This window comes from Pongo pygmaeus, chromosome 2, assembly GCF_028885625.2.
Source record: "Pongo pygmaeus isolate AG05252 chromosome 2, NHGRI_mPonPyg2-v2.0_pri, whole genome shotgun sequence".
Lineage (NCBI taxonomy): Eukaryota > Metazoa > Chordata > Mammalia > Primates > Hominidae > Pongo > Pongo pygmaeus.
The window spans coordinates 129,029,278-129,046,227 of record NC_085930.1 but is presented as its reverse complement, the minus strand read 5'-3'; the positions used below and the strand labels follow the sequence as shown (position 1 = coordinate 129,046,227).

The 16,950-nt window shown below is 39.8% G+C and overlaps 1 protein-coding gene across 2 annotated transcripts in view; it reads left to right on the top strand.

Annotated features, from left to right (window-relative positions):
• RARB (retinoic acid receptor beta) overlaps nucleotides 1-16,950 on the top strand; it is a 781,226-nt gene that overhangs the window by 24,069 nt on the left and 740,207 nt on the right. For both annotated transcript variants that reach the window (XM_063662108.1, XM_054483091.2), the window contains exon 2: nucleotides 5,279-5,357. The gene's annotated coding sequence lies outside the window, so the exon portion shown is untranslated. The remainder of the gene's footprint in view (nucleotides 1-5,278; nucleotides 5,358-16,950) is intronic.

The following is a 16,950-nucleotide window of genomic DNA, read 5'->3' as shown; positions in this document are numbered from 1 at the left end:
ACTGTTGTAAAATAAAGACAACTAGTGAAATACTTTTTACGGCTAAAATGTGTTGGGTTCTTTGAGCCATCGTGAATGTTTCAGCTTTTTCAGTTCAGTAGAGAAGACTCTGGTTTTCAGAACAGCAAGCTTTACCCTGAAACTAATAGCCTGCAGGCACCAGCAGAAGATACTAACATCTGAACACAATAGAAAGTCCAGTCAAATGTTAAATGCAAATCAATAACACTGGCTGATGATTCCACATGAGTAAAAAGAGATTTGTAAGATGGAGTGTCTTCACTTTAGCCATTAAACTTCTCATTCACCAGTTCTTCATTAAATGCCTGTCTTAAACAGGGCCATTGAATCTAAGATATCAGACATGTTTGAATTATGGAGATCACCTGCTTCATTGTTGGCTTTGGGCACAGGATAAAAGGAACTGAATTTAATATTCCCCCAGAAAATGATGTAAGGAGAGGTAATTGGCAGCACCTGGAAGATACCATCTTAGAATGGACAGCTGCCAGAGATGTGGTTATGGAAGTGCAAGTACATTCAAGACACACCGATTCCCAATTATGTTACAATGCTAGAGACCTCACTCAAGGATCAGATTGAAGAACTAAGTGTGTGTGTGTGAATAAATTCTCTGGGCTTTTTGAAAATGGGAATTGTGTGACAGCTGGTTGTAGGGTCGTGTAGTTTCATCATAAATAGAGAATGCAGAGACTTGCATTTGACAGTTTGTTTCTTTTGTACAGAGCTTACTGTGGGGATGTAATTTGAGCATCCCCTCAGGCAGATTGTTAGGCCTGCCAGGGCAAACATGCAAACTCTCCTTCAACTTCTTTGGTTGGTAGTAAATGAGCTGAGGGGTCAACAGGACTAGAAGGCATCTGAAATTTTCTGCTCAAACAACTCATTTCTCAATGTGTAATCCAAGAATCCTTGGTGTCAGAATCATCATGTGAGTGCATGGTGTAGTGGTGCTGTTATTAACAATTAGAAACGTGAGTGACTATACTATACCACATTCTATTGCTGGGGAAAGGAGTAAAGAGACCACGATTCCTGCTTTGTGGAGCTTTCCTTCTGCAATTGTTTTCCAAGTGTTGGCCCTAGACCAATAGCATTTCCTTCACCTGGGTACTTAGTAGTAATGTAAATTTTCAGGCTCCACACTGAACCCACCTAACAAATCAGAAACTCTGGAGGTGCAATCTAATGATACGACTTTTAATAAGCCCTCCTCTTCTTGAGGCATAGTAGCATTTAAGAAGCATTCATCCAGGACAAGGTTACTCAACTTCCTCACTACTGTCCTGTGTATTGTAGGATATTTAGTAGCATTCCTGGCCCCTATTCTCAAGATGCCAGGTGGCTCCCCCACTCCAGCTGTACCAATAAAAAATGTCTCCAAATATTATGAAATGTTCCCTGGGGGCAAAATCATCCCTAGATGACAACTAGTGCCTTATGGCAAGGCTGCTCAAAATGATCTGCTTACTGGCACCACTAGCACGACCTCAATCAAATCTCTGGGGCTAGAAAGGAGGAATCTGTGTTTTCAAAAGCACTTCTGGTAATTCTGATGCTGCTAAGGTTTGAGAATTACCATCCTAGCAGAGACAGGCAAGAAACCGTTAGATGTGTACATATAAGTAAATCACTCCAAGTGATGAGTATGCTACACGTCAGATTTGTAAGATGGAGTGTTTTCACTTTGTCCATTAAATTTCATATTTCAGAAGGACTGGGAAGATAGGAAAGAAGGTCAGGGCGCTCTGTGGGAAGGCTGTAATTTTAAATAATGTGGTCATAGAAGGTCTCACTGAGAAGGTGATCTGAGACAGAAGGAAGTGAAGCAGTAAGTCAGATAAGGGGAAGAATACTTTGGGCATGGAGAAGGAAAAACAGCAAAGGTCCTGGGGCAAGTGTATGTCTGGTGGGTTCAGAGGGCAGTGAGTCGGCCACAGCAACACAATAGAAAGGCATGGCAGGAAAATAGTTGGAAAAGAGATGAAAAATAATGAATTAACTTACCTCGTTGCAGACTTGACTTCTGTATGTACTGGCTATGTGTCTTTTAGTATATGCTGTGATCTTTTTGGACCTCAGCTTTCTTTTGTATACCTGTTCCCTATAGGCCTTCTCTGAGAAATAAACATGATCAAATGATAAACTTTTGAGAGGGAATATAGTACATATTTAAATTCTAAACTTCCGGCACTTAGTACATTACATTGATCATAAGACATAATCAATACATGTTATATGGATTGTTTAAAAAAATTTGAACAGAAAAATCAAGACCTACCACAGCAGATTCTCTGTCTCAGCCTTCCAGATGGAAACTGGAAATCTGCATTTTTTTTTTTTTTTTTTTGAGACGGAGTCTTGCTCTGTCGCCCAGGCTGGACGGAGTGCAGTGTTGCGATCTCGGCTCACTACGAGCTCCGCGTCCCGGGTTCACGCCATTCTCCTGCCTCAGCCTCCTGAGTGCCTGGGACTACAGGCCCCTGCCACCACGCACAGCTAATTTATATATTTTTGGTAGAGACGGGGTTTAACTGTGTTAGCCAGGATGGTCTCGATCTCCTGACCTTGTGATCCGCCAGCCTCGGTCTCCCAAAGTGCTGGGATTACAGGCGTGAACCACCGCGCCCGGCCTGAAATCTGCATTTACGACAAGTTTTCCTAGGTGACTCTTGAATATATACAATATTTTGAGTATCTTCATTCTTATATAAATGTACCATGATCCCTTTTAAATTATTTGAAATGCCCTAGCGTGGAATTTTGCAGGCATAAAAATTCATCCATGAGGCTCTAAGACCTTCCCCAAAATGAGCCAGGTTTTAGACCTACCATGGCATGCTTGGGGATTATAGTGAGGGTTTTGTCACTTTGTGGCAATCCACTTCCTGGATTGAATATTCAGGGGACTCCTTAGAGGAAGCCAATCAATAATATTAAGGACTAGAAACATGTCCTGACCCACTGCATGATAAAAGTAACTCTGAGGTAGATATGGTATTATGTCCACCATGGTTACCTTGAAATTAAAGTTATCCAAGGCAAAAGATTCCTTATACTGTATCTAACTATCTAAGTTTTCTTTTGCTTTGCACTCAACACCTCTCTCCTGATTCATTGACTTATGTCGTTATGCTTTGGTAACTAAATAACCTTGAACTTCTGTAGCTTCTATCCTCCTAAATGTTTGGTGTTTGGGGCCATTTTCAATCCTTAAAAATAAACCATTCTTCAACATGTTACTCTCTGGTTATTTTGCTCAACCTTATTTGCCTTAGGGAAACAAAAAGATTAAATCTTACCAGGTCTTGAAGCTACAACAATTTGAACTGCTAGATTTTTCTGCCTTAATTTCCCCTCTGTGAGTTCAAGAGGTCAGACATAGTCTGAGGCAATACTTAAGGAGTCTGTATCTCGAAAAAGCAATTGGATTAAGTTGCTTGAATCTGTCTCCTCTTTTCACATTGAAATGATGGGGGTGGGGGGATGGAGGAGTGTCAAGATGAGCTTTCAATTGATTTATTTGGTAGAGAAAATGAACCAAAGCTGAAGAGAAAATGCCTTCTCATTATTGAGTTGCTAAGCTACACCTGATAGTTCATGTTGTGGTCCATGACTGGAGCTGGAAGCACCAAAACAGTTTTTATTCCTTTAATTCACTAATAAATTAATTACACTCATCAGTAAGATTCATACACAAGCAATCTAAAGAAGTTAAAAAAAAATCAAGGATGTTGCCATTTATACCAAACTGGACTATCATTCTTTTTAAAATTTCTCGTTACAGGCCTTTGCAACATTTATACTTCACACCCCTCATTCCTCAGATGGGAGAACTGAGAGGCCTAACGGTTCTGGAGTCTGTTCCAAAGTTTTTAAGTATTTCTATCTTTCAAGATTAGATGCAACACTCACTAAACTTTTCCCCCACTGCTCATTCACCCAGAAACATTTTGAATTAAAGATGTTTCTAGGGTCGTCAGGTAAAATTCAGAATGCCTAGCTAAATTTGAATTTTTGATACAAAACAAATATATTTTTTAGCATAATTATGTCCCCAATACAAATATGTCTCAAATATTACATGGTAGATACACATATACTAAAGATGTATTTGCTGTTTACCTGAAATTCAAATTCAACTCAGCATCCTGTATTTTTACTTGTAAATTCTGCCAACACTAGTTACTCCTCTTTAACTAATGCTGTTTCGACTTCAGTGCAGTAGCTCACACCTGTAATCCTACCACTTTGGGAGACCAATGCGGGTGGATTATTGAGCCTAGGAGTTCAAGACCAGGCTGGGGAACATAGTGAGACCCCTGTCTCTACAAAAAAAACAAAACAAAACAAAAAATAGCTTGAAGTGGTGGCATGTGCCTGTGGTTCCAGCTACTTGGGAGGCTGAGATGGAAGGATAGTCTGAATCCAGGAGTTTGAAGTCACAGTGAGCTGTTATTATGCTACTGCACTCCAGCTTGAGCAACAGAGCAGCAAGTTCCTGTCTCCCCGCCCCTCAACCAAAAAGGAATATTTTGTTGTAATGGTTAAATTTTAATCGAAGAGGATCTCTGAGGCAAGTTATTTAGCTTCCCTAGCAGGAGGAAATTAAGAAAACTAAATTATATTCTTTGAATAAAAGACAATTTAGAACCTAAGACTTTGCTTTCTTAAAAAATGTTAGGATTGGAAACTATTGTCATATTTCCCTAAAATTGCTGACGTAGTAATTGGAGGTGTCTCTCAGTAGACCCTAGAACTTATTTTATTATGTAAAAAGTGATGAAACCAAGAAGATTACAACATGTTTTTTTTTCTTCTTATAAATCTTCACAGGCCTGAATTATAGCAGAACTTCTATCCAGTCTACTTTTAATTTGCTATTGGGTCAAAGGTCCATGCTAGTAGGATGTGCACTATAATTAACGATTGCCATCTGTGTGAATTCTTTTGTATTTAAAGCACATGAGCCCGCCCCTCAGCCCAGTTAATATGAAGCACTGAACCAAGATGGTTGTACCCTATCATGTGATTCCCTCCTTGTGAACGGGTACAGCTTCAGTGAAGAAGTTTCAGTTTGGCTTAAGATTTAGCAAAAGAACTTGGTAGTCTCCTCATTTCAAGACGGTTAACTATGTCACATCATGGAAAGGAGGTATTGTGAAGAAGCAGGCAAAGATTTTGAATAATCTACTTTAATTTCTTTTTCTGCATTGTGATGTTTAAGACTGCTGAATGAAGACCATTGTTTTTGCAGAATCCTGAACATCATCATAAAAAGACAGTCACAAGTCCTGCTCTTCTGGAGAATTGTTCTCACAATCTGCAGCAAGGAGGTACGTTCAGGTTTAGTCCTTTTAAGTTCCCTAATACTCTTTGTGAGGCCGAGGCAGGTGGATCATTTGAGGTCAGGAGTTCGAGACCAGCCTGGCCAACATGGTGTAACCCCGTCCCTATCAAAAATACAAAAATTAGCTGGGCATGGTGGCACTTGCCTGTAGTCCCAGCCACTTGGGAGGTTGAGGCAGGAGAATCGCTTGAACTGGGGAAGTGGAGGTTGCGGTGAGCTGAGATCATGCCACTGCACTTCAGCCTGGATGACAGAGCAAGACTCTGTCTCAAAAAAAAGTTCCTTAATACTCTTATTAGAAGCTATGGTCAGTAATTCCCTTTGTAATCAGCCCTACCTGGTTTTTAGAGTGCTTATTCCAGTTAATCAGTTCAACTCAAGGCAACAGTTCCTTGCCAGGAAGAGCTGAGAGAAAAGAATTGAGCTGATGTCTTCCTCTATATTGCAATGTCTCTTGAAACAAGGTGGTTCTGGGAGCTTGAGAGTTTTGCTTTTGTTTGAGGTTGGGGAGAGAGTTGTGATTGAGAAAGTGGGAATGGATTCAGGGGGTGGAACTTCGTTTTAGAGCCATGCGATGAAATGTGAACTGCGTTTTTGGCACAACTCTCATATAGGTGTAACAAATAGTTAAGCATTAGAATGCCTTCAGGTGCCATGTTATTGTACTCACCTGGAAGTTAAACAGACTCTTCTAAAGCAGCTCTCTTGCTTTAGAAGATTTTGGTCTCAAACCTCTGTATTCTGGTGTTTCTAAATGTGGTAATCTTTCTGGTTTAGTATGTTTTGCAAAATCCCAAACTCAACCAATATAATCAGTATGCTTTGCTTAGTCATTAAGGTTTTCCAGGGTAAAATATGCAAAGATATTAAAATCTGAAGTGTAAGTTTTATATACTTTGGGCACTTGGAAGTTTATATCATATGTCTGCAAACATTTTCTGTAAAGGACCAGACAGTAAATATTTTAGGCTTTTTGTGGGCCATATGGTCTCTGTCACATGACTCAATTCTGCCATTGTAGCAATAAAGCAGCCCTAGATAAGATGCAAAGGAGTATGGTATGTTCCAATAAAACTTTATTTGCAGACACTGATATTTAAATTCTATATTATTCTCAGGTGTTGTAAAATATATTTTCCTTGCTATTTCTTTTCCAGCTCAAAGGTTGGGAATAAAAACAAAAAAAAAAATGGGTGGAAGGATGGATTTGGCCTACAGTTTGTAGTTTGCTGACCTACCTCTAGATCAATAAAACAAGTCAAGTTCTGTGAACCTCCACTTGGTTTGTGATGCTGCAAGGATCTTGTATTATGTTCATGTTAAACTAATCGTTTCCCAAAATGAACGGGGCCCATGTCAGAAGGGTTAGTGCCTCTTGCGGGTAGGCATCATATCTTTAGCTGCCCATTGTGGAAAAAGGGAGCAGTGGCAAATATTGAAATCACCTGGTGCATCTTGGGTATTGATTCTGATTGTTCTAGGAATAAACCTTTTGCATTTGGGACATTCTACCTTCCCAGCCAGTAACCTCCCAACCTCTCTCACCCTCCCTCAGCCTTCTTTTAGTTCTTCAGCCAGTTAACAGGACATAAGAGAGTTGTCAGCTTGGTTGCTGCTTTTCAACAGGTCATTTGGCAGAAGGTTTATTTACATTCTGTTTTTATTGCTTCTCTGTGATTAAAGGGGTTCCTTTCAAACACACGGCAAGAGTTGTTTGACCATAGCTATTCCTCAGTGTAGGCAAACTCAAGTATAGAAAACAAACAAACCCATCCACTGCTGCTCCCTCTTACTCTCTATACACACATAAATAAATAATTTGAGGCATGATGATTGAAGAAAAAAATCCTTTACAGAAGAGAGCATTGTGTGCAGTCTTTAAATTTCTTCTAAATCATTGCAAGCTTTTTCTAAATAGAGTACCCCCTAAGTATGTGGAAATTGAGATTATTTAAAAAGGAAAGCATAACTTGTGTCAGGTGATAATGTGCTGTGTGACATTAGGTACAGAGAGGTGAAGTAACTTATCTGAGTCACTTTGTAAAAAGAGGAACTTGAACTACATGAACTCAAGGGGCTTCTTGTATACTAATGACTTAGTATACAAGTAAACTTGCTACTCAGGTTTGTTTGCTAGGAGCAATAGACTATACCATGTAGCCTAGGTTTGTATATTTCGTGAAACTTACACAATGACAAAATCACCTATTGATGCATTTCTCAGAAGGTATCCCCTTCATTAAGGGATACATGACTGTCTTATATTTGGCAAATATAGTTGACCACTGAGGGTTTTCACTTGTGAATTCAACCACCACCAATGGAAAACATTTGGTGGGGGTGGGCGGTATCTGTACTGAATGTATATAGGCTTTTCCGGTCATTATTCCCTAAATAGTATAGTATAACTACTATTTACATGGCATTACATTGTATTATGTATAAGTAATCTAGAGCTGACTTAAAGTATATGGGGAAATGTACATAGATTATATGCAAATACTATGTCATTTTATAAAGAGACTTAGCATCATGAATTTTGGTATCTTCAGGGAGCCCTGAATCAGTCCTCTATGGTACCAAAGGACAACTGTGTTTATTTTATACCTTCATTAATACAGAGAGGTGGTTCCCAAATGTCTTAGTGTAAGAACACTTCCATATTCCTAGAAAAAAATCATCAAGGACCTCAAAGATCTATGTATATAGTTATGCCTATTGATATTTACCATATTAGAAACTAAGAGAAAATGATTTACTGATTTATTAAAATAATAAACTTATTCTTGTTAACATAAATAACTTTTTATAAAAAAAAAAACTTTCCTGAAGCAAAAAAGTTAATGAGAAGCATGGCAGTTTTCCCCCACAGTTTTGTTGGTCTTTCCAGTGTCTGGCTTAATAGATAGCTGGGTTCACGTATCTGCTTCTGCATTCAAGCTGTAGTGATATTACATGTCATGTAGCCTCTGGAAAACTGCACTGTAACTGATGAAAGGATGAGCGTGAAAAAGACAAGTGACATTTTAGTGTTACTAGCAAAGTAGCTTTGACTTGTTGGATGCCCTGCAGGGACCACCAGGGCTCCCTGGATCACAGTTTAAGAACCACTGGTAGGGCAGTAAACCATGGACAAGGTATGTATAATTCCTTCCATGTAAGTGGATTAGCTGTCCTACTGACCAGGCACAAACTTCTCACGGTGACTGCACTTTCGAAGTTGCGGCCTAAAGATGGTTATCAAATGACCACCTTTCAAAATCTGTAAGCTAACATTTCCAATGGTAGCACTACTACCTATGTATAAGACACACTGCTCTTGACAACTTTACATGGTATGGCTGGAAATATGAAAAATGAAGGAAAGAACTGCTGCTGCTGACCCACGTTGCCATCAGGTGTGGGTTTGGTTTTTCACTCTTGTTATGGATTCATACTCGTAGAATTTCGATTCATCAGTCATCAAGTGTTTGAGTGCTATTAAAGTCTATAGTGATTAAAAAGTATAAGATAGTGAATTACCTGATTTTTCATCTTCAAGGAACGAATGTCCAAAGAGGTGGGTGAATTTTTCAAGATTACATGTTGAGGAAGTACAGTCATCCCTCCTTATCCATGTTTTTGCTTTCCACAGTTCTGGTTACCCATGATTAACAGGTCTGAAAATATGAGATAGGAAATCCTAGAAATAATTCATAGGTTTCCAATTGCCTGCCATTCTTAGTATCACAATAAAATCTCTGGCTCTCCTGCTTTGTCCCACCTGGGATGTGAATCTTCCTTTGTCTAGCGTATCCATGCTATATATTCTACGAGTCTGGTAGTCACTTAGCAGTCATTTCAATTATAGGTTACAAAAACATAGCATATATAGGGTTTATATATCTACAGTTTCAAGTATCCACTGGGGGTCTTAGAACGTATGCCCCATGTATAAGGAGGGGGCTACTCTACTAAACCTGAGGTAGAAATAAGATATCACCTTTATATTATACTGTACTATATCTATGGTACCTGCCCTTGGGCAGCCTAGAGTTATAAACCAAATGTAATAATCAACTAAATTTATAGCGCATGGATTCCAAAGCAGGCCATTCAGTTACATAGACTCACGGAGGCTGGGGTCAGCTGAGAGAAATACTGGGGCTTTAGTGGGAATTGTGAGGCAAACTTTGAAGTACTGGGAGGACTTGATTGGAAACAATAATGCAGAAGAAATAATGTGGGGAAAGGCACAGAGGCAGAGATGGCCAGAAAGGAGAATAGCCCCATTAACATAGAGCATGTGCTGAAGAATAAGGAAAGAGGAGGCTGACTGATGGGGTGATGGCAGCCATACCCTGTCCAAATCAGGAGCATCCATTTTTAGATGTCTCATCTAACTGGGACTGCAGACAAATGGCTTGTGAAAAGAGTCATACTAGCAGAGCTTTACAAGGATTCCACCCAAGATTTTGGCCATTTAACTTCATGGATGAAGCAACCGAGCTAACCAGCCACAGATGTTTTGTTTATAACCAGAAGAATTCATGTGAGCTTGGTGATGACAATTCCCTGTCTATAAAATGCTGATAGTTAAACAGTGATACTGTGTGAAGCACTTGGAGTCTCTATCTTGAGAGGCAGTTCTTAAGTGTAATGGTTTAATGGTCATTTAGCATGATGGGCCTTTGGAGTGTAATATCATTTGCCTGCCAGTTAAAATGAACACTTCTCTGTGGGAAGTCAAAGATCATGTCAGCGTAACCTGGATTAGGGGAAGGAAAGCATCAAGAAGTGAATGCCAAAATAGAAAGCAGGGAATAAGATTTCTTGTACGCCTGGCCTGTTCATAAATCCAATTTAATTAGAGAACACCACTAATTTTCACTGACTGGGGGAGGGGGAAATTTTCTATGAAGCAACAAGTTTGATTTTTTTTTTTTTTTAAAGAAATGCTTCTTTATCTTCACTTTCCTCCTGTCATTAGACTAACACTTTTCTAATCTTATTTGATAACCTCCTACTTCACTGATAAAATCGAGATTATGAAAATAAAGAAGCTGAATTTCTTGCCCACCCAGAAACTTCTATATCTATGTTTCCATTCCTCCTGCCCATGTGTGAGGATGGAGGCATGCCTTCTCCTGTTCAAGGCCCGCTCCTTCCTGAGGCTGTTGGCGCCACCCTATCTCAATGTCCTACCAATCTCCATTCTTCATTAACCCTGACTTGTATATTTTCAATCTGTCTCTGCCCATGAATGTGATTTTCTGCCCTAGGCTTAGAAATGTAGACAAGTTTCACTAACTTTTGCTCCTCTATCCTTTTGCTGCACTTGCACTGAGCTTACTTGTTTCACACATACACTGAACTGTGAGCATGCACACAGTCACTGATGTTCTGATTGCAGGCATGATGGCATTCAAGTTGTATAACACGGCAGGGGCTGGAACTGTTTGTATCCAGGCACTGTCCTCCTCTGATGTCAGACACACCATCCATCCTTTGCTGTGTTTATCTTGTCAACCTGGTTACTTGTTCTTTTCCTTTGCCATGCAGTGTTGTTCCTTTGAGTTTTTTCTTCCTTTGCTGTCCAGTGTTGGTAGGCCTCTGGATACCTCCCTGGCTCTCTTCCTTTCTTAGACTCCATGTGTTGCTGGGGCAATGTTGTTTGCACATGCCATTTTAATAAGCACCTTATTCTGTCTTCTGAATCTATACTTCCAGCCCTGCTGTTTCCTTCGAGTTCAGAACCAGGTGTTCAACTCAGACTCACTATCTCATATCCATACGTAGTTTACTCTTCAACCTTGTTCTTCTTTATTGCTAGTCTCAGCTCCTGGCATCAAACTCCACAAACTATGGCTGGTAGGCCCAAATCCAGCCTGCTAATGTTTTGTGAATGATTTTTTGGAATATGGCCACAGCTATTATTATTTTTTTTTTTGCTAATTTTTTTTTCTTTTTATTATTATTATTATTATACTTTAGGCTCTATGGTACATGTGCGCAATGTGCAGGTAAGTTACATATGTATACATGTGCCATGCTGGTGCGCTGCACCCACCAACTCGTCATCTAGCATTAGGTATATCTCCCAATGCTATCCCTCCCCCCTCCCCCCACCCCACAACAGTCCCCGAAGTGTGATGTTCCCCTTCCTGTGTCCATGTGTTCTCATTGTTCAATTCCCACCTATGAGTGAGAATATGCGGTGTTTGGTTTTTTGTTCTTGCGATAGTTTACTGAGAATGATGATTTCCAATTTCATCCATGTCCCTACAAAGGACGTGAACTCATCATTTCTTATGGCTGCATAGTATTCCATGGTGTATATGTGCCACATTTTCTTAATCCAGTCTATCATTGTTGGACATTTGGGTTGGTTCCAAGTCTTTGCTATTGTGAATAATGCGGCAATAAACATACGTGTGCATGTGTCTTTATAGCAGCATGATTTATAGTCCTTTGGGTATATACCCAGTAATGGGATGGCTGGGTCAAATGGAATTTCTAGTTCTAGATCCCTGAGGAATCGCCACACTGACTTCCACAAGGGTTGAACTAGTTTACACTCCCACCAACAGTGTAAAAGTGTTCCTATTTCTCCACATCCTCTCCAGCACCTGTTGTTTCCTGACTTTTTAATGATTGCCATTCTAACTGGTGTGAGATGGTATCTCATTGTGGTTTTGATTTGCATTTCTCTGATGGCCAGTGATGGTGAGCATTTTTTCATGTGTTTTTTGGCTGCATAAATGTCTTCTTTTGAGAAGTGTCTGTTCATATCCTTCGCCCACTTTTTGATGGGGTTGTTTGTTTTTTTCTTGTAAATTTGTTGGAGTTCATTGTAGATTCTGGATATTAGCCCTTTGTCAGATGAGTAGGTTGCGAAAATTTTCTCCCATTTTGTAGGCTGCCTGTTCACTCTGATGGTAGTTTCCTTTGCTGTGCAGAAGCTCTTGAGTTTAATTAGATCCCATTTGTCAATTTTGGCTTTTGTTGCCATTGCTTTTGGTGTTTTAGACATGAAGTCCTTGCCCAGGCCTATGTCCTGAATGGTATTGCCTGGGTTTTCTTCTAGGGTTTTTATGGTTTTAGGTCTAACATTTAAGTCTTTAATCCATCTTGAATTGATTTTTGTATAAAGTGTAAGGAAGGGATCCAGTTTCAGCTTTCTACATATGGCTAGCCAGTTTTCCCAGCACCATTTACTAAATAGGGAATCCTTTCCCCATTTCTTGTTTTTGTCAGGTTTGTCAAAGATCAGATAGTTGTAGATATGTGGCATTATTTCTGACGGCTCTGTTCTGTTCCATTGATCTATATCTCTGTTTTGGTACCAGTACCATGCTGTTTTGGTTACTGTAGCCTTGTAGTATAGTTTGAAGTCAGGTAGTGTGATGCCTCCAGCTTTGTTCTTTTGGCTTAGGATTGACTTGGCGATGCGGGCTCTTTTTTGGTTCCATATGAACTTTAAAGTAGTTTTTTCCAATTCTGTGAAGAAAGTCATTGGTAACTTGATGGGGATGGCATTGAATCTGTAAATTACCTTGGGAAGGATGGCCATTTTCACGATATTGATTCTTCCTACCCATGAGCATGGAATGTTCTTCCATTTGTTTGTATCCTCTTTTATTTCCTTGAGCAGTGGTTTGTAGTTCTCCTTGAGGAGGTCCTTCACATCCCTTGTAAGTTGGATTCCTAAGTATTTTATTCTCTTTGAAGCAATTGTGAATGGGAGTTCACTCATGATTTGGCTCTCTGTTTGTCTGTTATTGATGTATAAGAATGCTTGTGATTTTTGTACATTGATTTTGTATCCTGAGACTTTGCTGAAGTTGCTTATCAGCTTAAGGAGATTTTGGGCTGAGACAATGGGATTTTCTAGATATACAATCATGTCATCTGCAAACAGGGACAATTTGACTTCCTCTTTTCCTAATTGAATACCCTTGATTTCCTTCTCTTGCCTAATTGCCCTGGCCAGACACAGCTATTATTTTTAAAGTACTTTTGTGCTCTAAAAAAGATCATGTTGCCTGCAAAGACTAAAAAATTTACTATCCATCTTTTAGAAAAAATTTTTGCCAACCTCTATCCCAGAACATCAAAAGCATTTGGAAGGTGTGTGAAAACACAAATTGCTAGGTACTATTTCTAAAGTTTTTGATTCAAGTTATTTGCATTTGTAATAACTTTCCAGGTAATGCTAGTCAAGGAACTACACTTTGAAGACTCTTGTTCACAATTGTATTGTCATTCGCTTTCCTCTCCTAAATAGGTGTTAAATCTCTCGTCTCCATCGAATCTGTTCTCTTCAGTGCTGCCAAAAGGTTTTTTCAGAAATACATGTCTGCCTATTACATGACAAGTTCTGAGGGTCCCTTCATTACCTACAGATAATATTCATCAACTTGAATAAATTATAGGCCCTAATAAAAGGTTGAGGACCACAGTAGTATATGCATGAACTATAGGAGTCCCTTAGTATACAAGAGGAATTTGTTCCAGGACTTCCTTTGTATACCAAAATTTACGTGCACTCAAGTCTCACAGTTGGCTCTGTACACCTGCATGTGCAATGTTTTCCATCCAAGCTGAAAAAAATATACGTGTAAGTGGATGCTTGCAGTTTGACAGTTGCTTGAGGGTCAACTGTATTTTTTTATGCCAAGCATCTTCAGCATTGACTCATTGAATCCTCACAATACCCAGTGTAGTAGAAACTTCTGTTTTCCCCATTTTCCAGATGAGCAAATCTAACTTCAGTAACAATGTCATGTAACAGGAAGGCTGTGAAATCAGAATTCGAACCCAAGCAGTCTGGTTCCAGAGACCGTGCTTTACTGAGTCTCACATAGCACTCTTCCACCTCTCTGTCCTATGGTGATTTTCTTGTATTTATTATAACTTAATACGTACAAATGTAAACCTAGATATATTTTTCTATGCTAATAGAACTATAAAACCAAAGTGAATACAAACACAATTTGAGTAAAATCTAAATTAACATTAGATTGATATGACACATCACTGTGGTCTTACTGAATATTGTCTATTGCAGCATGAATGGTGTTGATTTGCTACAGTGAGGTTATTGTGGCTTTGACCTAATCGTGCAGCCTGAGACATGTTGGGTCAGTTATTACATTTTTTTCAAACACTTGTGAAACTTTCATTTTTATACCATAATATAATGACATTTGGCCTGAATGTGCCACACAAATATTAAGTTGACCTCTTTCCCCCAATTAAGCTATTTCTAGGTAGTACAACTTAATCCACACAATCAAAAGTAAAACATTGGTCCTGAATGCCACAGGGATTCTGGATTTTAAGGCGGTTAGCTGCGGACCCCAATCTGAGGAATGCTGGCCCCAGGATGAAGTCTAACTCCTAGGCTGATGTTCAATTCCCTTCACACCTGATCCTGCCAACCTCTCATTTCATCTCTTACCATTCTCTTATGCTTTCCATTTTACCAGTCCTAAGGGCTTGTAATTCCGGGAACTGTCTCATCCCCCCACGCTTTTGCACATACCATTTCTCTGAGTGACCACCTTTTCCAGTCCTCAAGCCCACACCTCGAATCTACTCTATTCTCAACTCCTCTTCATCCTTTAAAATTCTGCTTTAGCATAGAAGCCTCATAAACTATTTAAACTGACATGTATACAGGGAAAGAAGCTAATGACCCATTGTAACACAAGGCAAGGCACTCTGGATTTTCTCATGTACCCATGGTTCCAGATGAATTCCAGCATGTTGCACAGCATGGTTTAAGAAACAGGCTTCGTGGGGGGAATGGGAAAATTGACAAAGCCAGAATCAGCAAGAGAAGGGAAGATGTGAGCTCCCAACCTCCCCTCACCTGCCGAGGGGCTTCCAGGTCATAGTTATCTGCAGGCCTCACAGTATGTGGGTTTGTCTTCCAAATGCAAGTATTCTTTCCTTCTTGCTTTTCAGTTTGTAACTGCCTAATGAGTTCTTCTTGCCCACTGCCCAGATAGAGCTGATTTATCACATCAGGAGAATTGAAATAAAGAATTTTACACATGTAGAGCTGGTTAAAGGGGAGAGCAGGGTTTTATTATTCAAGTCAACCTCCCCAAGGATTTGGAAGCTAGGGTTTTTCAAGGATAGTTTGGGGGGAGAAAGGGAGAGTGACTAGGCAGTGGATGCTTGCTGATGATTGGCTGGGGGTGCAATCACAGGGGTGTGGGAAATGGTCTTCATTTGGTGGGGTTACAGGAGGGTCTGGAGGTCCAAGTGGAGCCGTTGGTCATCAGATATGCAAAAAACCTGAAAAGGCATCTCAAAAGGCCAAGCTTAGGTTCTACAATAGTGATGTTATCTGTAGGAGTAATTGGGGAAGTTTATATTTTGTGACCTCTGGAATTATGGCTGGCAATTGTTTATGTCTACACCTTAGCAGAATTCATGTTTCTCTCATCCTCCTAGTCTGGTGGTCTCTCATTAGCCTTACAAAGGTGGTTAAGTTTTGGGGAGGGGCTATTATCATTTAAAACTATAAACTAAATATCTCCCAAAGTTAGTTTGGCCAAGCCCAGGAATAAATAAGGGCAGTTTGAAGGCTGAAGGCAAGATGGGAGTTGGTTAAATGAGATCTTTCACTGCCACAATTTTCTCACTATTAATAATTTTTGCAAAGGCAGCCTCACTTTTCTAGGAAAAGCTTGAGGGAGGAAACTTCTTAGTGGAAAACAAGTCAGGCCAGCTTGGCACCAAGCGGACTCGATTTTGAAGTAATGATTGTTCATATAGTTGTCTCAGAAACCCTTGCTGCCTAGCACCTGGACACCTTAAAGCCCAGTGGAAATTATTTACCCTTCTGTAGGGGAGGGAGCCTTTGCTCTCATGGGAAGCAAACTTTGGGTGCAGGCCCCTTTCCTGGCAGAAGTGGCGAGTGTGCTCAGTGTTGAAGCAACTCAGAAGGAGACCTCAGGGTCATTTTTGTATATACTTGCTCATGCCTCTATCCTCTTCTTGTTCAGGTCCTGCCAGATTTTTAGCGGTCCATTAAGTTGAAAAATCAGCTTTGGAAATTCTCTTAAGAAAAGCCCACAAAAACAACAAAAGGAAATGGTAGATACTTGGGAAACTTTCATTGACTGCCATTGAGTTCAAGTCAACCATAGGCAGATTTCAAGTCGAGTGTGAAATGATTCCCCATTGAGATAAAAGTGCTCACTGAGATAACAGATGCCCATATTGAAGTGATCAGGGTTGGAGATGATTCATCCTTATTAAGGCAAATGCAATTCCATATCTCTGGACGGGTTGCAGAAAAAACGGGGCTTGATATCCGAGTTGTAAGAACTATCTGTGAAATTACAATAATTTTCCTGGGGCTGTGTTAGCACTTACACTTCAATCTTTTTAATGTAGGTTCAATAAAACAGTATGAAATGCATGTGTTACATGTGGGTGTTAGCCTGTTTTAAAATCTGTCCAGATGCTATTGTCTGGATATAGAAAATCTAGGTTTTAGAGATCAAAATAATTAATACACAACAAGAATAGAAGGCACCTCAGAAACACACTTGTACAAATGATGCCAAACTTACTTAGTA